The 23165-nt window shown below is 40.1% G+C and overlaps 1 pseudogene; it reads left to right on the top strand.

The window, feature by feature from the left end:
• Window positions 1-7578: 7578 nt before the first annotated feature.
• Window positions 7579-17855, top strand: LOC130034725 (mitotic checkpoint serine/threonine-protein kinase BUB1 beta-like; annotated as a pseudogene).
• Window positions 17856-23165: the final 5310 nt, after the last annotated feature.

Raw genomic sequence — 23165 nt, 5'->3', positions numbered from 1 at the left:
GACTTGTTGTTACTGTGTTTGGCATATCGAATACGTCACGGGTAGCTTTCCAAGCTTTGCCGTTTGGGTGAGATACTCTCTGTAGCTTGCCAGGCTATCCGAGAAGGGCGGAGGAATCGAACTTGGCTTGGCCGGCTGGTGGCTTGCAAAGCAAATGCCTTATTGCTATGCTGTCGCTCCAGTTCTTCAACAGAATCAATGTATGTAAATATTCAAGAGATTACTGAAGAGATGCATATTATTTACAGAGCGATTAGAATATATTGAGGAAAATTTGGGATTGGAATCTCTAGCTATACTCTGAATTCAAGATTTGGTCACAGGTAAGTCACTATTCTAAGTCTCAGCATTTCTATCTCCAAAATGTTGTGTTTGGATTGTGTTAAAGTATGATGTACCCCTAAATCCTGGAACTTTATCCCTGGTATTGTTTAATCCAATGGTTTGCAGAATAACCATTTTCTGTTCAGATTTGCTAAAACTTTAAAAATCAATGGCTTAATCCATATAATTATCAAAAGAAGGCTTGAGGTCTGTTAATTATGATATGTTAAGTTCCATCACAGATGAAGGAAGGGAAGAAGGAAGGAAGGAAGGAAGGAAGGAAGGAAGGAAGGAAGGAAGGGAGGGAGGGAGGGAGGGAGGGAGGAAGGGAGGAAGGGAGGAAGGGAGGAAGGGAAGAAGGGAGGAAGGCAGGAAAAAAGAGGGAGGGAGGGAGGGAAGACTGAAATCTTAAAGGCTTAAGAAAATAATGCTTATTATATGTGCACATAAAATCACATGCTATTGGGGCAACTCTTCATTCTTGTGGCAGCTCACCTAGCACGTATAGTGCATCACTGCAATAGGGGAAATTGTGAAGGTTGTTTGTAAGTCAGACTGGATGTGACTCTTTTTTATTTCCATGCATTCCCGTGTAATCATTTGTCTCTTGAAATCTAATTGCACAGGAATCTGGGAAATGTATCATGTTAATGTGTAAGGCCATAATTGGTGAATATATTTTATTGTCTCTGTTACATTATTATTCTTCACCTTTAGATGAGAAAACTTGTTCGGGCTTCTGTATACTGAGTTGCAAGGCTAGTAAGTGATGATGACAGAATTCACTGGATACCAGAACCCAGAGCTTCTCTTAGGGAACATTCAGTCTCCTCGTCCTTTCAGTGGTTTCACAACCTTGACGGCACCTAGTAAACAGATTAGTCAGATTCTTCATTTTCCTTTTGCAGTTTTTCACTGAATTCCATGAGGTTTCCTAGCAGTCATATAGACTATATCGTGGCATGAATTTTTAGTGATAAATCCTTTCTGATTATCAAAGCACAGTCTGATGATGAATGTCATTCTGCACTCTGGAAAGGTTCTGCCACCTCAAGTAACTAGATGTGAATTGACCTTAATCCTTCTTTAATGGGATATTTAATTTACCATAAGTACTGGAGAGGGGGAAAGCATTTTTAAATGAAAACATCATTAAAGTTCCTAACCTTCTTATTATGTTTAATTAAATGCAAATTAAGTTCTCTTCTACTTGCTTAACTTGTTAAATAACTAGTTAAATATTATGGGATGGAAGAGGGTACTATTCATACATCCACAGGATCACTGCAGAGCCTTAGTAATGGAATAAAATGGGGCTGGAGCGATAGCACAGCGGTAGGGCATTTGCCTTGCACTCAGCCAACATGGCCGACCCGAGTTCGATTCCTCCGCCCCTCTCGGAGAGCCCGGCAAGCTACCGAGAGTATCTCGCCCGCATGGCAGAGCCTGGCAAGCTCCCCGTGACGTATTCGATATGCCAAACACAATAACAACAAAGTCTCCAATGGAGACGTTATTGGGCCCGCTCGAGCAAATCGATGATCAACGGGAGGGCCTTTACTAAGTAAAAGGTAAAGGTAAAGGCCCTCCCGTTGATCGTCGATTTGCTCGAGCGGGCCCAGTAACGTCTCCATTGGAGACTTTGTTGTTACTGTGTCTGGCATATCGAATATTCTCGGTAGCTTGCCGGGCTCTCCGATAGCACAGTGGGTAGGGCGTTCGCCTTACAAGCAGCCAACATGGCCGACCTGAGTTCGATTCCTCCACCCCTCTCGGAGAGCCCGGCAAGCTACCGAGAGTATTCGATATGCCAGACACAGTAACAACAAAGTCTCCAATGGAGACGTTACTGGGCCCGCTCGAGCAAATCGACGATCAACGGGAGGGCCTTTACTAAGTAACAGTACATATTATTAGTGAGGATTTCTGTTCATTTAGGCTGGTGATACCTGACTCAATAGTATGCAAGTTACTTCCTTCATAGATATATTATTACTTGATTAAATACATTTTACTTCATCTCTATAAAGCATACTCTTTATTGAAGAATGTGAATAAAGGTTCTCTCACAAAAGAAAATTTCAGAGATTCCAGGTCAGAGGCAGTGAAATTACAAAGAGCATGATAACTGAGTCACTAATGGCTTCTGAAGGTCAAAAAATATTGTCCCCCAAAACAAGGAGGATATCATTATGACATTATTTACAGTGACTTATCTGTTACACAGAATTTTGGGAAAACTTCTAGGTAATTTGAGAGTAGAAAAAACTGTAAAGCAGTGGTCAATGAGTGTTCAGCCCGTTCTCACTTAAGAGATTATTGATCCTCTTAATGTTTTACCCCTCTCAGGCTTGAATTGAGCCCTGGGATTCTGAAATTCCAGAAATTGTAAATAGTATCTACCTTTTTCATCTTACTTGACCATTCTAAAATATCTAAATAAAATCTAAACTAAAGGAAAAATATTTTGTTTTCTCTGATTATCATATTTCTTTTATGCTATCTGTTGATAAAGGCAGGTAAAATTGAGTGACACATTTTATTTTTCTTTGGCTGTTATGAATATAATAATATTTCAGAATATTATGTATAATTTATAGAGCAGTTTTATTTCAAATAAAAATCATATACTTCTTTCCTAAAACCAGCATAACAATTGATAGGTTTTACCTTTATCTTCAGAAATATTTATCAAGTTCTTTGTATGTGTATATTTAATTTTCAAACTGATTCTTCTTAAGTTATAGTCTATAAAGTATTCAGAATCACAGTTTAATATTAAAAATAACCCTTACACACTGGTGCTGGGAAATGTACAGTGGTGGAGGGATTGGGTGTTGGAATACTGTGTGACTGAAATCTAATCATGAATAGCTTTGTAAGGGGTCTATATCACAGTGATTCAATAAAAAACTAATAAAATAAAAAAATAAACCTTACTTCCACTGGAAAAGTTGAAGAAGGGAAAATACCTTTTTCCACAGTTTGGAAATTACAGATCACACAAAATACTGGAAATAAAGAATGACATATAAGTGCATTTTATTACTTAGTAAATATTACAAGCTTTATATCAAAAATAGTTATAAAAGAAAATTCAACTACAAAACTGTTAAATGTTATAGAAGGTCCTTCCAGAGACTTTGAATAAAAAGTTAATAGTTATTTGTTGTGAAATATGCTTAAAGACAAGCTTGGGGACCTTTTCTCATCTGAAACCTTTAAGATTAACTATCCCAATATTTTACACCATCAATACTTTAATGATAAAAGTCAGAGGTTGTAATAGAATCCTCAAAACCCAATAATTATCAAGTATGTTTCTTCTGATGGAAGTAAACCTTCAGATTGGAAACAATCATTCACACAGTATTATTACAGAGTCTGTCAAGCATTCAGCTTCAAGATGCAGTAATAAATGTGAAAAATACAAGGAAATCCCTCTAAGGCAGTGGTTCTTAGCTTTGGTTGGAGTTTAGAAGTACCTAGAGAGCTTAAAATAAACACAGCATAGCTGGGTTGGATCACAATGCATCTATTATGTAAACAGGTTTAAAAATCATTGTCTAAAAATTATAAATATAGATACTACGATAGAATATAGGAAAGAAGGGGCTTGGAGTGATAGAACAGGAGGTAGGACTTTTGCCTTGCACAAAGCAGAACCAAGTTCACCCACAGTCACCCCATATTGTTCCCTGAGCACAGCCAGGAGTGATCCCTGATCACAGAACTAGGAGTAAGCCTTGTGTATTGTCAGGGATGGCCCAGAAACAAAAACAAGTAGATAGGAAAGTAGGATAAAGAGGAGAAGTATCAGAAACCCTTGAATATTTAAAAACACTATTTTTTAAAAATTTTTATTAGTGAAACACCATGAGGTACAGTTGTAGACTTACAAATTTTTGTGCTTGGGTTTCAGTTATATAACGATCGAGGACCCATCTCTCCACTAGTGCCCATTCTCTACCACTACTAATCCCAGCATTTCTCCCACCCCCCCCCCCATTCCCCCATCCCACCCTGACTCTGTGGCAGGGCATTCCCTTTTGTTATCTCTCTCCTTTTAGCTGTTGTGGTCTGAAAAAGAGGCATTGAGTGGTAATCATGTTCGGTCTATAGTCTACTTTCAACATGCATCTCCCATCCTGGGAGGATCCTCCAAACACCCTTTATTTGGTGCTCCCTTCTCAAGAATGATTGTATGTATAAGCCTGTTTCATCCTATTTCATTTATTTTTATATACTAAACTGATACCTCTTATGACCCAGGAGACTCCTATAGAATATTCCAAATGAAGGGAAAAAGGACAATTAAACAACAAAATCTCCTAAGGAAGTAATGAACTTTCTTCCCTTCATCTTCCATTAGAACTAATATCCTCCCCAAAATCTGACCTTAGACCAATGTTACTCAACCTTTTTTCAGATCCTGACCCCTTCTGACTTTACTTCTTTCCTGTGACTCCCTGTGTGTAGTAATTCTCATTCTGTGGCCTCTCATTAATAAAATACTCACCTGTGACCCAGTTTGAATATTCTGCGGAACTGCAGGTGTTCTATGACCCCTTCTATGGAGAAACACTAGTTAAAAACCAAGTATTAGGGACTGGATTGATAGTACGGAGGGTAGGGCATTTGCTTTGTACACGGACTACCTGGGTTAGATTCCCAGCATTCCATATGGTCCCCCAAGCACCGCCAGGAGTAATTCCTGAGTCCAAAGCCAAGAGTATACCCTGAGTAACACCAGGTGTGACCCAAAAAGAAAAAAAAAAAGTATCAAATGGAAACTACAAAGAGAGTGTTTGGAGAGAAATGCTATGTAGTCCCAACAATAAAATCAGTGTTTACTGTTTGAAAAACGTGTTTATAATATATGTATATATATATATTTAAATTGTAAAGTATCATAGTTCACAAAAATATTAGTTTTTTTTTTTTTATATAATGCAGGGCACTATGCCAATCCCGCTGTTCGTGACTCTAGATCCCACCCTCACTGTCCCCGTGTCCCTTTCCCCTATACCCCTGAGTCACCATGCTTCGAGTTCTAAGTGAAAGAAAAATAGAAAGGGGATCTATAATCCCCCACTGGAAACAGATCCTGAGACATAATCAATTTTCATTTTTATGCCACTCTTACCATACAGACTTTTCTATTAATCTATATTTCATCAGGTTTTCTACAGTTCCTGTATTATCTATTAAGAATTCTTTGAGTCATTAAGAATCTGATTATATTGAACCAACAAGATCAAACAAGAGGCAAGTAAAAATAAACTAGACTTCTACCAAACATGCAGTAACATCACAATGAGAGTGATGGCTGCTGGCTCTGTTCGGCACTGCCCTCTGTTTAGCATCACCACTGCCTGGATCTGTTGGTCCAGCCCTCAGACTGTCTGTGTGGAAGAGTCAGGAAGCACGAGTCAATAATTAGACCCGCTTACCAATTCGTCTCCCTCCCCATGGGCTTTGTCAATTAATTGCTCCCTAAGTGCTGATCAATAAGTAAGTTACACACACTGAACTTCATAGGGAAATGCCCTTCTATCGTTTCTTCTTTTTCTGGATCCATTAGTAATAGAAAAATATACAGAGAAGACTGACAATTAGATGGCCTTTAATCCTCCTGACATTCAACTAAAAGTTGTGGAACATTCTCACTATTTTAAAAGTCAAAGTATAGCTTGCATCATGAGTCACGGTTATTTTGGTGTGGGTGTGTGAAATTTGTGGGGGTGTGTATGTGTAAGCGTGCATGTGTGTTTTTAATATAAGACCTGTCTTAGTTACTTTGAGATTATAAAGAAGAAAAGGAAAGGATGCAAGATATTGCGAACTATAACAGATATGAAATATAAATAAAATCATTTAATGTATTAATATTTTAGTTATTTGTTTTGTTTTTATGTTGAAGCTTTTTTTGTTTGTTTATGTTGTTTTGATCACCTCTAGTCTATGATTTATAAGACAAATGCCCTACCTGTTGTACTATCTCTCTAACTCTAATACTTAATATTTATTATTTTATATTTACATCCTTAAAGATAACCACTGTCACTGTCACTGTCCTCCAGTTGTTCATCGATTTGCTTGAGCGGGTCCAGTAACATCTCCATTTTGAGACTTCTTGTTACTGTGTTTGGCATATTGAATACATCACAGGGAGCTTGCCAGGCTTTGCTGTGCGGGTGAGATACTCTTGGTAGCTTGTCGGGCTCTCCAAGAGGGGCGGAGGAATCGAACCCAGCTTGGCCAGGCTAGCTGCATGCAAGGCAAACGCCCTACTGCTGTGCTATCGCTCCAGCCTTAAAGATAATACTTCAATTTATTATCTTGTTTTGTCTAATCCCTCAAAACAATCTTATGAGCTTTAGTGTTTCAGTAAAGAAAAATTATGATTACTTGGACTATTTCAAAATTAAGAAACAGGCAGGAATGATAGTACAGTGGGTAGGGCACTTACCTTGAATGTATCTGACACAAGTTTGATTCTCAGGACCTCATATAGCTTCCCAATCCCCATAAGAAGTGATTACTGAGCATAGACTCAAGAGTAAGTCCTGATCATCACTCAGCTTGGCACCCTCCCCCCCCCAAAAAAAAATAATTGAGAAACATTGTTCACCCATGGATACCACAAAGTAGTGTAAAATATACTGATATATGTAGGAAAATATAATGAAGGATGTGCTTGTACAATATAAGTATCTGTGTTATCCTTGATAATACTGTCTTCTGAGAAACTATAATTGAGCTTCTGGAATTTAGGTATAATTTTTTTTTGATTCATAGCCAGATCACAATCACAATCTGTGGGAAGCTGGCCCTTTAACTGATCAAGGGCCTACGTGCCTGTGCTAGGTTTAGCTATCTTGACCTATGTGTCCCACGGCAGGTAAAGCCTGTGCTATGTATCCTTATCCTGAGAAAAAATCTGTCATGGCGGTAACTGACAATGATTAACCTGGTATGTGAAACCTATAAACTTTGTAATGCATGGTATGACAAACATATAGACTTTGTAACTTTCCTAACCACATATGGGCACGACCTTTTGTGTAGCTGCCTTACTAATATATACCTCCTGTAGCCCCCAATAAAGTCTGTCTCTTTTTCTCTCAGTTTCTAAACTGCATTCTGTCTCTTGTGTCTTGTGTTCATTCGGTCGGTCCCTCCTTAAACCTACGGACCCTCGGTGGGCCGGAGAGTGGTCTGGCGGGCCCTGCCCCCCGCAACTAGCGCACAATGTGGGGCGGTGTCTGGGAGACGACCTCCGGACTCCCCTTCAGGAAGCAGCAGCCGCTGGGATACACTGGAAAGTAAGTGTAAAATATACTGATATATGTAGGAAAATATAATGAAGGATGTGCTTGCACAATATAAGTATATGTGTTATCCCTGATAATACTGTCTTCTGAGAAACTATAATTGAGCTTCTGGAATTCAGGTATAATTTTTTTTTTATTCATAGCCAGATCACGATCACAATCACGATCATCCTGTTGTCCATCTATTGCCTTGAGCAGGCACCAGTAACGTCTCCTTCTTCCTAGCCCTGAGATTTTTTTTCATTTTTTTTTAAATAATTTATTTCTTTATTGAATCACTGTGGGAAAAGTTACAGAACTTTCGGGTTTAGGTCTCAGTCATGTAAGTATCAAACACATTTCCCTTTACCAATACTTATTTTTAACCACGAAGAACCCCAATAGAACCCCCACCTCCCACACCTCCCAATTCCTGTGAGGCAGATGAGTTCTAGTTAATACTCTATCTACTTTGACTAGATACATTGTTTCGATAGAAGATGCACAATTATTGTTTAGAGTTTACGACCCCCCCCCATCAGATATGCTGAAACAGCGTTGTGAAATGATTTGCTTTCTACAGCTGGGTTTAAGAATAAAATGATGTCGCGCAGCCGCTATCACGGCCGCGCGGTTTTGGATTTCTGCTGTTTTACTTATTAACCCTGGAAGTATTTCTATTAAAAGTTAGATAGTTAAGAGATTGGTTTCTGTGCTCTGGAGTCGTGGCCGTGCCGGAGAGCTGCTTGTGGGGGGCAGCTGGTGACCTCGGTAGGGGGTGAAGGACGGCCCAGAACGCCCCCCTTCCCATGAAGCCCCTGCTGCCCCCCGCCCCCGGCTCAAACCTGCTGTCCACAAGGCTCCCGTGCGGCCGCCATCTTTCTTTCCAGAGAGAAGCCCTGAGATTTTAAAAGAGCCATATTCTATGCTCTTTCAGGGTTTGGAGAATGAGACCTATCATTATTACTGGTATTTGGCATATTGAGTATGACACAGGAAGTTTGCCAGACTCTGCCGTGCAGGCAGGATGCTTTCGGTAGCCTGCCAGGTTCTCCAAAGTAAAAACGAGATAGTAAGATGTCACTCAACCGCGTATACAGCCACGCGCTTCTGGGAGCTGGGTTTTAGTCTTTGGGTCTTGGCCATTGATGGGAACAATTTGGCGCTGATGGCAGCTGGTGGGTGTGATGCCTACCTACTGGAAGATGGGGGATTTGGGTGGAGAAGGCTCAGTCCCAATCCGAGCAGGCTTGGAGATTTCAGCCCTGGGACCCGCGTGCCTGGGTTTCTCTGCTGGTTCTTCTGCCGGTTCCTTCATGCATGAGGCTTGTCTGGACGTGTGGACAATGGTCTCAGCATGTTTGTGGATGGTTCTGGAGGTCTTCGGCTGCTGGGGCTATGCTCAGGGGGGTGGGGAGGGAAACTCAACACGTCCCCCCTCCGAGGGGCCCTGGTGAGGACAGCCACAGGTGTTGGGGCAGTAGCCAGATACTACTCCATCATCCTACTTATTTTCTATACTAGACTTCTCCCCCTGACAATTTGTGTATAAAAACAGAATACAGGGGATATTTTATGTTCAGATAATTCTTGGAACTCCAAGTTAGAGAAAATGAAAAGTGATTTATTAGTATAGAATATCTGAGATATTCTAAATGCATTGTTTATTTGGCGTAAGTGATAGGGGCACAGTGCCAACTTTGCTGATCTGACCACGAAAACCTTCTCCTGGGGTTACCTTCCAGGGAAAAATATTTTGTGAAGCATTGATCTTTATTATGTCCTGATCAGAAGTTATAGGTTTCAAATATGCTTCTCAAAGGCACATCCAGTCAGTGATATCGTTAGCTGTAGAGAAAGAAGTCAGGGCCTTTCGGAGAACAAAGAAAAGAGGAAAGAAAATACTGCCAACTGCTAGAATAGACAGTCCAGGAAATGTGCCATTTAGACTCTATCATCAGTGGCATCAATTTCCTCCTAGGACCCCACACTCCATACCCCATGATTAGCAACATTAGCTACAATTTGGATTCCCTGGGAAGTCTTAACAAATGTTAATATTTGGGTTTATTTCCAGAGAATCTGATTTATATGCTTTGGATCTGACCTACACATTAGTTTTATTAAATTCACCCAGATGATACAATGAGCAGTCAAAGACTTAGACCTTATTAATAACATTGGCAAACTTTGTAACTTGAATTATACAGAACAAAGGGGATGCTTTCGTGCATCTTGCAATAATTCTCATGCTGCTCTTTTCAGCTATTTTGTCTTCGAAAGTCATTGGTCAGCTGTGGGTTTTGACCTTGTTTCCCTTTGTGTCAGTATTGAGGATTATTTCAAATTTACTGTCTTCTTTAAGAATCTCTCCAGAGACACACCAAACCCTGGAAAGGAAGACTATACAATCATTTCATAACCAAGATAATAGCATCATTTCAATATTAGATTTCCAAAATTTGGGGTTATTTACTAAGGTTTTTGAATGTAGGCAAGATGTTCCACCTTTTAAGTCTCAGTTCTCTCTTTTGCAAAACATAGCTAATTGTAAAAAACTATGCATGCTGAAGATTATATGTTCACGGGCTCTCTGGATGGCTCTGTCTCACCGCCCTCATTCAGTGCTCTTGAGCTGCTGTGTGTGGCCTGGATCTGGATGGCTGTTGGCCAAGGGCAGACAAAGGAAGAGATGAGGGTCAGGCCGGTTGGTATTAGTAGCAGTTTATTCCAAGGAAGTTTATCCTATAGAAGTAATTTATGTTATGGAGGGCCTATGTTCTCTCAAGCACCTGCTCCCCCTTGCTAGCCTCTCTGCAGTCCATTTTGCTACCCTGCTCTCTCTTCTCTTCAGTTCTCTCATCTCTCCAACTCCCAGGCACTCAGGGCTGACACTGCATCCAGTCAGGTAGCCAAATCAACATAAGAAAGCCCTCCTTGAGGGACCACCTAATAGGTATTCTAAAGCCCTTCCTGACTGCTCCAGGCAAAATACCTCCTTAAGGTGTTTTTCTCTTTTCCTCAGTCCAATAAACTATCAATAAACTATCAACTGTCAACTATTCCTGAGGCTATGTAGGAAGGACAGAACAGTGTTATCCACAGTGAATATCAACTCTCATAGGGTTGATTTGAGGTTAAGAACAAATTAACCCTGGAAGCACCAGCACAGTTCCTGGCATATTTTTGACACCCAATAAAAGGGTTGTCATTGATATCATGATGATGAGTCTCCTTGTGATCATTTATAATGTTTTCAATTTCCTCATAAATGATTCCGGAAGTCAGAGAAAGTCTGTTTGGAGTCTATGAGGGGCTCTGGGGGCTTTTGGGAATGCAGAATCATGGGTTCTCTTTCAAGCCCACATTTTTCAAGATTATTTGTGTGAGCATTTGTGTGAGCATTAAAGGAACAGGTCCAAATCAGTGGTTTCTTTGCTCTGCTGATTGATAAAATCATCCGGAGGGGTTTACAAACATCTACCAGACAAATAAAATCAGAAGTTCGTGGGATGGGACCAAAGAATAAGTATTGCAAGAGTCTTATGGTGGTTCCAGAGTGTAGCCAAATTTGAGAAACTATGATTAGATATAGAAATAACAAAATAATCTCCAAAAACCCAATTCTAGGTTTACTCTTTTCCCCTTTTCTCTCCACTCCTCTTCCACTGTATCAGGATTTATATTTTACTAATATACACTCTTTGCTTACACTTGCTTATGTTCAGATTCTGAACTGTAATTGAACTGTGATATAGAAGAATGCAAGTATTACAAACACATTATTTTCTCACCCCTTCCAAGATGAGTTCACACATTTGTGTAACTTAATTCAGTTTACAGCCTCATAGAACCACCTGCACTAAAATCCTTCTGCTAGAATTTGCTTAAGGAAAGCGTCTATCTCTATTTTAACTCTCTCTAGGTGAATATTCCTAGAATTAAAAACAAACAGTAAAACCTTTAGAAAAAAATGTCAAAAATACATTACAAAAAAGGATGGATTTTATTCTTTAGATCTTTTACTTTCATTATTGGATGTTATTTCTTCCACACCTTTTTTTTTTTTAAAGAATTCTAAATTCATTTTCTACTAAAATAAAGTGATTCTCCCATTAAGTAAATGGCCAGTGCATGTCCACTGAGCTAGCAATCGACTGAGCCAGATCTTAAATACTTGTCTTCTCACATATATATGGATTTAAAAAAAAACACACTGTACTCCAACTCAGAAAGTCCAAAATGTGATTGTTCAAACTCCGTGTCAGGCAGTGCCAACTAATGAGAATCAAATGGGCTACTGTGAGCTGTGCTTGTCCTTATCTTTACCAAATTACACCAGGATGCATAGCAAGATCTTCTGTGTTCTAGAAGTTTTATATTAGGTCAAAGAAAAGTTTCATACTTTTAAATATGTTGTTTATTCATTATCTGAATTGCTTTATTTAAAAATTCACTGTTCCCTGGTTAGTCTTCAATATTTGCAAAACCACATCAATATTTACCTGGACAATGGATTTCAGAAATATCTTTGATATAATCTGTAAGGTCCCCACGACCCTGAGAAAAATTCCAGAGCTAAACCCTGCTAATTAGTAACTCTCCCTTTCCTGCCCCCTCCCTAGCAGAGCCTTAGCTGTGAAGCCCTTCCTTATTAGGATGTAAATTCTGAAACCATAGTTGACTCTTCCCTACTGAGATGTAAATTCGAAAACCATTTGTTGGCCCTACCTTATCTGTTACCTCTGTTAGGAACTTTTCCCTTATCTGCTCACACCTAATCAAAGGGAGCCAGATCATAACCAAATGTCTGAGTTACCAGATGCCCACTAGCCACAATACCTATGTACATAAATGCTGATCTTTGAATCTATAGGCTAAGGAGTCATGTACTTTTAAATGGATTGGTTAAGAAAGTATATGTTGTTACAAATCTATTGCCTATGAAATGCGCGGGCTTTGCTGTAACGGCCAGTGAAGGCCTATATAAGATCCCCTTTGAAGAAGTTCGGGGTCTTGCCTCACCTATCTGACCTGCTTGCCTGTGTAGGCGGCTGGACCCTGGCTAGCCAGTCTTACAATAAACCTTGTTTGCTGTTTGCAGTCTCTGGAGTCTTTTTGTCATTAAAGGGAGATCATGATCCACGTCCTAACAAATAATTAATTTTTGCACAAATTCATTCAGTTTGCCACCTGATACTAAATTTAGGTTAGGGAGATAATGGGTATGTGTTTAACAGGAAGAAAAACAACAGTAAATAAAGGAGCTATACGTATAGATTATCAACACATAATAAATTACCAAGGAAAACATATACTACAAGACATGAGGTTCTTTTCCTTGCATGATGCTGACTCTAGTTCCATTCTAGACACCACACTCACTATTAGGTGTCACTCCTAAGCACACAGTCAGGATTACCCTATGAGTCTCTGCAGGTATCCCCCACACTCCACTAATGATAAGGAATTGCCTAAAAGGCAAAATTTTTGCACACAAAAGAGTAGGCATGCTGATGAAAGCAATAAACAGAGTCAGTGCAATCACTATAAAAAATACCAAGAACATTCTTAAATAAACAAGTAAAATAAGAAATCAAATTATTTGGAGTAGCAAAATATTATAAATAATCAAAACAATCCTGGGTGAAAAATAAAGAACAAAACATGAGGTATCATGCTTTTCTACTTCATTAGACTAAAAAGTGAAGAGAAACAAAACAGTATGGTATTGGGAAAAAACAAAAAGCAAAAGAGAAACACAGAACAATGGAACACTATTGAAAGCTCAGGAATAAACTCACACACATAGGACAACAAATTTATGGTAAAGGAGTCAGCAAGATACAACTGAGAAAGAACCATTTATTGGCTTTGACCACTCAATATTTGTAACTGACTTTTGTCAGCTATGAGAACAAAAGAAAATACTTTATATAAAAGATTTTGGAGAATCAAAGAACTCACCACAAAGGGCAACCCACTGTTGGGGGTGGGGGGAAGTATTTTCAAATCATACAAGGAATTAAAACCCAAACTATACAAAGAAATTAAAAGTATCAAACAACAACAAAGTAGGCAACCCAATCAAAAATATGTAAATGGACAGAATATTTAAACAGATACTTCTTTAAGGATGATGTATGGATGGCCAACAGGTACATACAAAAATCACTCAATTTCACTTATTATTTGGAAAATTTTAATTCAAAGCAAAATGAGTTATCCTCAGACCTATGTATATATTATAAATAATATAGTCTTCATGATGATCCAAAGGAAAGGAAACTGTTAACTGCTTTTGAATATAATAATTATACCATCTATGGAAAATGATAAGGAAATTTATTAAGAAACTAAAATAGAGATATTAATTACCCTGCACTAAGCTGACCTACCTGTGATCTCAGAGTTACACTAGGAGTAATACCTGAATATGGAGCCAGGAATGCTGAATATCTCTTAGTATAAGCCAAACCCCCACAAACAAAAATTATAAAAAAAGAAGTGTCATATGACCTAGCAATAGACCTCACAGATATTTATCAAAAATATGTCACTTTCTGAAAGGGACAGACATAGAAAGATTGCATTCATCTGTGTAATATAAAGAAACAGAATGGGAAACTAACACCCTAGAGTAGTAGAGATAAGGACCAGGAGGTCTGCTCCACGGCTTGGAAAGTGGCCTGTTATGCTGAGGGAAAAGGGAGCTCAGATAGAGAATGGAACACTTTACTTAAAGGGAGTTTGGAAAATCCGCTCCAGATGGGAGATGAGTGCTGAAAGTAGACTATAGACCAAACATGATGGCCACTCTCAACACCTCTATTGCAAACCAAAACACCCAAAAGGAGAGAGAGAGAGAGAGAGAGAGAGAGAGAGAGAGAGAGAGAGAGAGAGAGAGAGCAAAAGGGAATACCCTGTCACAGAGATGGAGTGGGGTGGGGGGGTTGGGGTGAGGGTTGTGGGAGGGATATTGGGATCATTGGTGGTAGAGAATGGGCACTGGTGGAGGGATGGTTACCTGATCATTGTATAACTGAAATGAAAGCATGATAGTTTGTAAGTCTGCAACTTGCCATGTACCTCATGGTGTATCACTAATAATTTTTTTTTTAAATGACACTTTCTCAGGAGGACATTCACACACCTTTTTTTCACACTAGCCAAGATATTGAAGCAATCTAATTGCCAATACAGATGTAATGAAATAAAGAAACATGTTATATGCAATTTAATAAAATACTAACCTGTAAAATACTAAGCTATAAAAAAATGAATTCTTCTCTTCTGAAACCACAATAATGAAGGTGTATTGAATATGCTAAACACCATAAGTAGGAAAGTGAAAAATAATAAATGCTATACTTAACACAATTTAAATGTGACTTTTAAAGATATATGCATATTTCTACCACTTATTGCAGCAAAATGAAGATTTTGAAAATAAAATGAAAGATACAGTAGGTAGGCAAATAAGAAAATGCTCATCATCGTTTATTATCAAGGACATGTAAATCAAAATGACAGTGAAATATCATTCCACAACAGTGAGAATGGCATATATCAAAAAAATTGGCAACAATCAGTGTTCATGAGGATGTGGTGGAAAGGGAACCCTAACTAACTGTTAGTGGGAATATCATCTCTTCCAACCTTTCTGAAAAACAGACAGGTTTGATTCTCAGTAACAATGAGGTCAGTTGGCAGCATTTACATTGTGATCACGATCACAATCATCCTGTTGTTCGTCGATTGCCTCAAGAAGGCACCAGTAATGTCTCCTCCTTCCTAGCCCTGAGATTTTAAAAGAGCCATATTCAATGCTCTTTCAGGGCTAGGAGAATGAGACCTATCATTGTTACTGGTATTTGGCATATTGAGAATGACATGGGAAGTTTGCCAGACTCTGCCGTGCAGGCAGGATACTTCTGGTAGCCTGCCGGGTTCTCCAAAGTGAAAACGAGATAATAAAATGTTGTGTGGCTGCAAATGTGGCCATGTGCTTCTGGGAGCTGGGTTTTATAGTCTCTGGGTCTTGTCCGTTGATGGGACCACCGGGCGCCGGTTGCAGCTGGCGGATGTAATGCCTACCTACTGGAAGATGGGGGATCTGGGTGGAGAAGGGCCAGTCCCAATCCAAGCAGGCTTAGAGATATCAGCCCCGGGACCCGCATGCCTAGGTTCCTCTGCCGGTTCCTCTGATGGTTCCTTCATGCATGAGGCTTGTCCAGGCATGTGGAGAGTGGTCTCAGCATGGCTGTGGCTGGTTCTGGAGGTCTTCGACTGCCGTGGTTCTGCTCGGGGCAGGGAGGGAAGCTCAACCCACCCCCCTCCAAGGGGCAGGAGACTCTGCCAACAGATTCCGCACAGGCTTCGACCCAGTGAAAACCCCTTTCAATTCTCAAAACCTCAGAAAACATCACTTCACCTGAGGATGTGTCTCCAGATGTTTGTGATGAACTCACAGGCATCAAACCTCTGAGTGAGGATGCTATCATCACGGGTTTCAGGAATATGACCATTTTTCCGAACCCAGAAGACCCTTGTGACTTTGCCAGAGCAACTCGTTTTGTGTCCACCCCTTTTCACGAGATAGCGGTCTTGAAGTACCTTCCTTCTGATGCTGAGCGACTGTTGCAGGTAGAAGACCTAGACGGGAAGGCCTGTGAGGACCAGCAGACCATCTGTGGCACTATCTACAATCCACCTCTGAGCATCAAGAAGCTGAGCCCAATCATTGAAGACAGCCGAGAAGACACATTACTCCAGGTGCTTATCCTCCTCCTTCACGAGCAACTGTTCCATCAAGTACCTCCAGATTCCTGAGAAGTTGGAGCTTACCGTTGAGATGACGGACAACCCCGCTCAGTCACCTTGGTGTTCACGATATCGAAGATAACTGGTAAAAACCCTTTCAGATCTGTGTGCCTCCATGGAATTTTTCTCAGAAGACAGGCCAATGCCTAAGTTAGAAATTGAAGGGGAGATTGAGTTAGGTAATGAGGATTATTGCATTAAACAAGAATATCTAATATGTGAAGTCATCCCGATGCTCCTGTTGTTCATTGATTTGCTTGAGTGGGCCCAGTAACATCTCCATCGTAAGACTTGTTGTTACTGTGTTTGGCATATTGAATACATCACGGGGAGCTTGCCAGGCTCTGCATGTGGGCGAGATACTCTCGGTAGCTTGCCGAGCTCTCCGAGAGGGGAGGAGGAATTGAACTCAGGTCGACCATGTTGGCTGCTTGTAAGGCAAATGCCGTACCGCTGTGCTATCGCTCCAGTCCATATGTGTGTGAAGATTACAAATTATTTTATATTATATTATGTGTATGTGAAGATTACAAATTATTTTGGGTGACACCTAAAAACTCTGCAGAATTAACCATAATAAAGGTATTGTCTGAGCCCATCCCATGGGACTTTTATGTCAGCCTCAAACTAAAGGAACATTTTAACCAGGAATGTGATCATTTTTGCAACTGTTTTCAATATCAAGATGGCTGTATTATTTGGTTCCAGTATATAAACTGCCTCACTCTACAGGATCTTCTTCAGCAGCATGAGTTCATAACTCATGAAATAGTAGTGTTGGTTATTTTTAACCTTTGGACGGTAGTTGAGGAGCACGCAGCAGAGACAGTCCACGGTGACCTGGGGGCCCGAAGTCTGGTTCTCAGAAACAGAATTCATGATCCGTATGACTGTAGTAAGAGCAATGAAGCCTTGAAGATAGTGGACTGTTCCTACAGTGTCAACCTCAGGACACAGCCAGACGTTTTCCCTCTCAGCGACTTTCAGACTGTACATCTCCTGGAAGGACAAAAGATCCTGTCTAACTGTTCCTCTCTCTACCAGGTAGATCTGTTTGGTATAGCAGATTTAGCACATTTACTATTGTTCAAGGAACATCTACAGGTCACCTGGGATGGGTCCCTCTGGAAACTTAGCCAAAATATTTCTGAGCTGAAAGATGGTAACTTGTGGAATAAATTCTTTGTGAGGATTCTGAATGCCAGCGAGGAGCCCACAGTGTCTGTTCTGAGGGAACTGGCAGCGGGCCTGAGCGGGCTGTTCGATGCCACCTTCCAGAGTCACCTGAGAAAAGCCTTATAGAAGGTGGGGAAGTCTGTCAGTCCTGAGGTTTTGCTGTCCCAGCAAGACAGACAAGCAGACCTCCCTCAGGTTCCTAAGACCAGTGGATGAAGTTTGGGAATAATAGACCGGTCTACATTGTAGTTTCTTGTAGATAGATGTGCTACCAACACCTACCCCCCTGCCCCTACCCCTACTCTTCAGTAAAGGTTTGTTTATAGACCCCTGGAATTCTGACATAGCATGGGGCCTGTTCTTGGCCATATCTAACCTTGACAAAGTCATTTTCTAGCCAGACTCCATGTGGATGGCACCTTTTTTTTTTTTAGTGCATTTGTCTCCTCCCTTTTGTAACTTGTGACCTGTTCCTTCATGCTCGCTTTCATTTTGTAAATAATAAAAAAGGAGTATTTGTTTAAAAAAGTCAGGTTATTCTTAAATATCTCACTAGACCTTCCACATGGAACATAGCCCCAAACACAAAAACATTAACTCAAAAAAGATAATGGATACCTATGTTCAAGGTAGTACCAAGTTCAACAGAGGCAAACAACCCAAATTTCCAATGACAGAAGAGTAGATAACAAAGTTGTGGTATAAACACAAAGGAATATTTCATGGGCATGAAACTGTGAAATTATTTGGAAGGATTTGGAGGTCGCCATGTTAATCAAAAGAATCCAGTTATATATATTTTTTCCTGTGGGAAAGGAGTCATTTTATGAAATTAAATAAAGCCAGTGGAGGGACTGAGCGCAGCTGGGGCTCAGTACCCTGCCCTCCAGGGAGCAGCTAAGAGACCAGCCCCCAGCCTAGCAGCCGTCAGAGAAGTGGGGGTGCAACAAGACCTACTCTGCAGAGATGCCCTGCACCCGAGTACAATAGAGAAGTTTCTGCAGTGTGGCCTTGAGTTTGAGAAAAACATTCATCAGTGATGCCATGGTCAGACATATGAGGTAGGGCTTAGAGTCGGGCAGCTACTTCTCTGTAGGATGCCCAACAATCTGAAGATTGTCATCAGCTGGTCATCCACATTGTTGACACGGAAGAAGGGTCACCTTACGTTCTCTAGCCCTGCAAGATGCAGTTGGCAGAACACAGGCTGATGGACGTGGAGTACAGCTTGACCCTGAACAGGACAAATACCTGATGATCTCACTCATCTATATTATTAAAAAAAAAAGAAAAAATAACAGAGGGCTAGACAGTATCAAATGATTACAAATCCTGGACATTTAATTGTAAAACTGAGATTATCAAGCAGTATGTGTGTAAGGGTTGGGGGTGGATATTAAAGAAGAAAATGAAGAGGATAAAGAGGTGACAAATAAGAGCATTGGTGGGAGGTCTTGGAAACTTTGTTATTGGCGAAGACACAATAACTTTGTATATCATAATCATAAGTGTCAGCACTATTGAAACAGTGCTATCAAAACTATAATAAAGTTTAAAAACTGAAAGTTTCAGTTAAAAGTATCTCTGTAAACTGTAAACACTTTTTATTTATAGTACCTAGTCTGATTATTGATGTAACAAGGCTTATTCTAGAACAATGTCAATACATCTACCCAGTCACCAATGGTGAGATAGCAGATATTTATCTCTCTCTCAAATACACACACACACACACACACACACACACACACACACACACACACTTTCTCCCCCTCTTGTTCATTCACTCGCTTTGGCTCACGCTAGGCAGTGTTTAGAAGCTACTCCCAGTTCTGTGGTGAGGAATTGTTCCAGCTCATTTAGGAATATTGTTTCCTTGTCTGATTTCCTGTCTTATTAGTGTATCTTTACAGCTTTATTTATAATGGCTTTAAATATTGATGTCTGTTAATGATTATTATGTCTTCTTGATTATTGATCTCAATCATTATAAATGTCTATTTCTGTCTGTCATTGCCTTTTTTGTTTGTAGCTTATTTTTATTGTATATGCATGGCCCTGTCTACCTTTTATAGCCTGCCATTTGCCTGTTTGTTTTCCAAACCTTTACTTTAAAATCATGTTTATTGTTAAAATTCAAAGGAATTTTCTGTAAACAGAAAACTTTAAAATTTTGTTTTATGCACCTATGCTTTTGAATTAGAAAGTGTTTAGTGAACTTTTTAACATAAAATAATTGATGACCATCTTTCTGTATGGATTCTGGGTGTTTTGAAGTTTGGCTTCATTCCTTTATTCTCCTATTTCTTTCCTGATACATTGATATCTATGTTTTTATAGTTACAACATGTGACTTTTCATTCTTGCTTATTTCTTCACAGCAATCTTGTTTTAGATTAATGTGAAGTATATTGCTAGATTTCTAAGATTATACACCATTTTAAATTTAAAGCAAGTAAATCTCAAGTTAAGAGACTCCAATAATATCACATTTTACCTGCATTTTATGCTTTTTAAATAACTTCCAAATTAAAAAAAAATAATTTTGCAAAATACCCTTTAGTATCTCTTGCAGATCCAATTTAGTGGTAATGAATTCTTTCAACTATTGATTGTTTGAATTTTTTTTTTTGTCTCCTCCAAATCTGAGTTGCAAACTAAAATGGGAGAGTGTTCTTTGGAGGTCTTTTCTATTTAATACACAGAATTCTTTCTCTCTTCTTTTTCTGACACACCTCTGGTGCAAATCTTGTTCTTTGCAATGTTGTCTCATAAATCTCAAGTTATCTTCACACTTTTAATTTCCATTTTCCCTTTTATGTTCTTTTGTGATGGTTTCCTCTACCTTTCCTAAAGTTCACTTAACAATATTTAGCTCGGGGCTGGAGAGATAGCACAGCGGGTAGGGCGTTTGCCTTGCATGCAGCCGACCTAGGTTTGATTCCCAGCATCCCATATGGTCCCCTGAGCACCGCCAGGAGTAACTCCTGAGTGCAGAACCAGGAGTAACCCCTGTGCATCGTCGGGTGTGACCCAAAAAAGCAAAAAAATAATAATATTTAGCTCGTTATATTCTATTTGTGGGTCCCTATGTTATTTTGCCATTCAGAACTCACTCTTTAGGGATATGACTTATGATTGGATGTTTCTCATGTTTTCTCTGTCCTTGTTAAATATCTCTTTCATTATGTCCTAAATACAGTCAAGCACCTTTTAAAACTGTTACTGCAAAGTCTTTGTCAGGGAGTTTTGATAGTTTTGTAGTGCTTTGGGTCTGTTCCCGCTTTTTTCTTCATCCACCAGTGCAGATGAATTCCTTCCTAAACTCCTTCTTTTGCATAATGCTATGTAAAGATAGGGGGTGAGGGTCTTTCTTCATAGAGATCTGGGTGGCCACTTAGGGCTCAGATTCACTAATCCTAGAAAGTAAGTGGGGCTCTGAGTCTTCATGCACATACATGGATAGCCACCAGAAGTTTGTGGTTATCCATGTGTACATGTTATCCATGTGGTTATCCATGTGATGGTTGCCCTACATTCCCTACAGCTATGAAGTTGAGTGAGCCTGCACAATCACCCAAGGCTCACAGACAGTTCCAGTGTCTGGTACTGGTAATGCTTTTGAAGTCCAGTGGGCTTGGGAAGTAACTACCAGCCAAGTTGTTAAGTAGACCACTTGACTACTAGGGATATATCTCTGCAGTACTCAACTGCAATGGTATGAACCAAGGTCATTCAGTCACAGGTGCCTAATGGCAGTTATGTGCCAAGTTTGAGCAGGTCCAGAAGATAAGCTGGATGACAAGGTGGCAAGAAACTGGAAGCACCTGAGTTTCTGAATCAAGAGGAAAACAGAGATTCATGATAATTAGTGTCTAGAAATCCTTGGGAAATACGTAAGCCTGGCCTTAGCTAGGAACCCATGTGGGATATGGGCTTAAGAGGAGCCTGGAACTTCAGTCACAGATCTTGCCCTTAGTGACCAAGTGGTTGTATCAGAGGCAATGGGGGATGGAGAGGGGAAGTGGGGTAGGAATTACTAAGTGACCAGGGGTTTTGGAGGTTTCCAAGGTACTTTCTGCAGGAAGAGGTGTGACTTCTTTACTAGGAATCAGATAGTGACTGGTAGTGTCTGTATCTATCAGGCTTAAGCAGGTGCCTCAGTCCCCAGTAGCTAGCTCACCTATTGATTTAGGACTGATAGAGCTATCTCAAGAATTTTCCCAAAGTGTCTATGAGTAAGAGTAGAAGTCCTGTATGGCATCCACAAGAAAAGTTAGAGAAGGCCACCAAGATGGCACCCACTGGTGATTGTGCCCATATTACATCCTGTGTTTTCTTGATCCTTGTTCTAGTGTCCCAAAATATAAGACTGTAGGATTGAAAGGGCTGTATTTGACTGACCTGCTCTGTGACAGGGTTCCTTCCTTGGCAAAAGCACTTCTCTGTTTCGACTTTGTCTGGCAGCACTCCCTTCCCTTGTTTATAGGGGTTTTGGAATATATTTACGGTATTAACTCTGGTGTTTGGTGTAGATTATCATAATTATAGAATGATCCAGATAAAGGTTTTCCGTATAGAAACATGTTGACCCATCCTCGGTGCTGAATACTTTGAACAGAATCAAATAAATTTAAATCATTGTAGAACCAGTTTTCTTTGTTTTAATCTCTGAAATAGTGCTGGCACCAAGCAGGCAATCAATGATTATTGATGAATGAATAAACATCCAAGGACATAATTTTAAACTAGTGTCCTTTTAAAAGAGACCTCAGTTAGCAAGTTACCAGAAACTGAAGGAATTAACACTTCCAACATGGTAGCACTGTGGCACTGCAGCACTGTCCTCCTGTTGTTCATCGATTTGCTTGAGCGAGCCCAGAAAAGTCTCCATTGTGAGACTTGTTGTTACTGTGTTTAGCATATAGAATACATCACAGGGAGTTTGCCAGACTTTGCCATGTGGGCAAGATACTCTCAGTAGCTTGCCGGGCTCTCGGAGAGGGGCGAAGGAATTGAACCCAGCTTGGCCAGGCTGGCGGCTTGCAAGGCAAACGCCCTACTGCTGTGCTATTGTTGTGCAGAGAACAACCTAATTATAAAAGGCTACTTTAACTTTGCCATTTCTGATATTTTCTACATCTCGACTACAGATGGACAAGGAAATTCCTGTAGCAATGACTAGGAATAAGTGCTCTTTAGTTGAGAGTGTCAAGACCGAACATGACTGCCACTTAATGCCTCTTGCAAACTACAGCACCCAAAAGGAGAGGGAGAACAAAAGGGAATGCCCTGCCACAGAGGCAGGGTGGGATGGAGGGGATGGTGGGGAGGGATACTGGGATTTGGTGGTGGAGAATGGGCACTGGTGGAGGGATGGGTATTCGATCATTGTGTGACTGAAGCCCAAGCACAAAAATTTGTAGGTCTACAACTGTACCTCATGGTGTTTCACTAATAAAAATTTTTTTTAAAAATTCCAAACCCAAATCTTAAAAGACACAAAGCTGATGAAACTCCAAGGTG

Source organism: Sorex fumeus, unplaced genomic scaffold (genome assembly GCF_029834395.1).
Source record: "Sorex fumeus unplaced genomic scaffold, SorFum_2.1 ptg000061l, whole genome shotgun sequence".
NCBI lineage: Eukaryota > Metazoa > Chordata > Mammalia > Eulipotyphla > Soricidae > Sorex > Sorex fumeus.
This window is presented reverse-complemented; position numbering and strand designations above follow the sequence as displayed.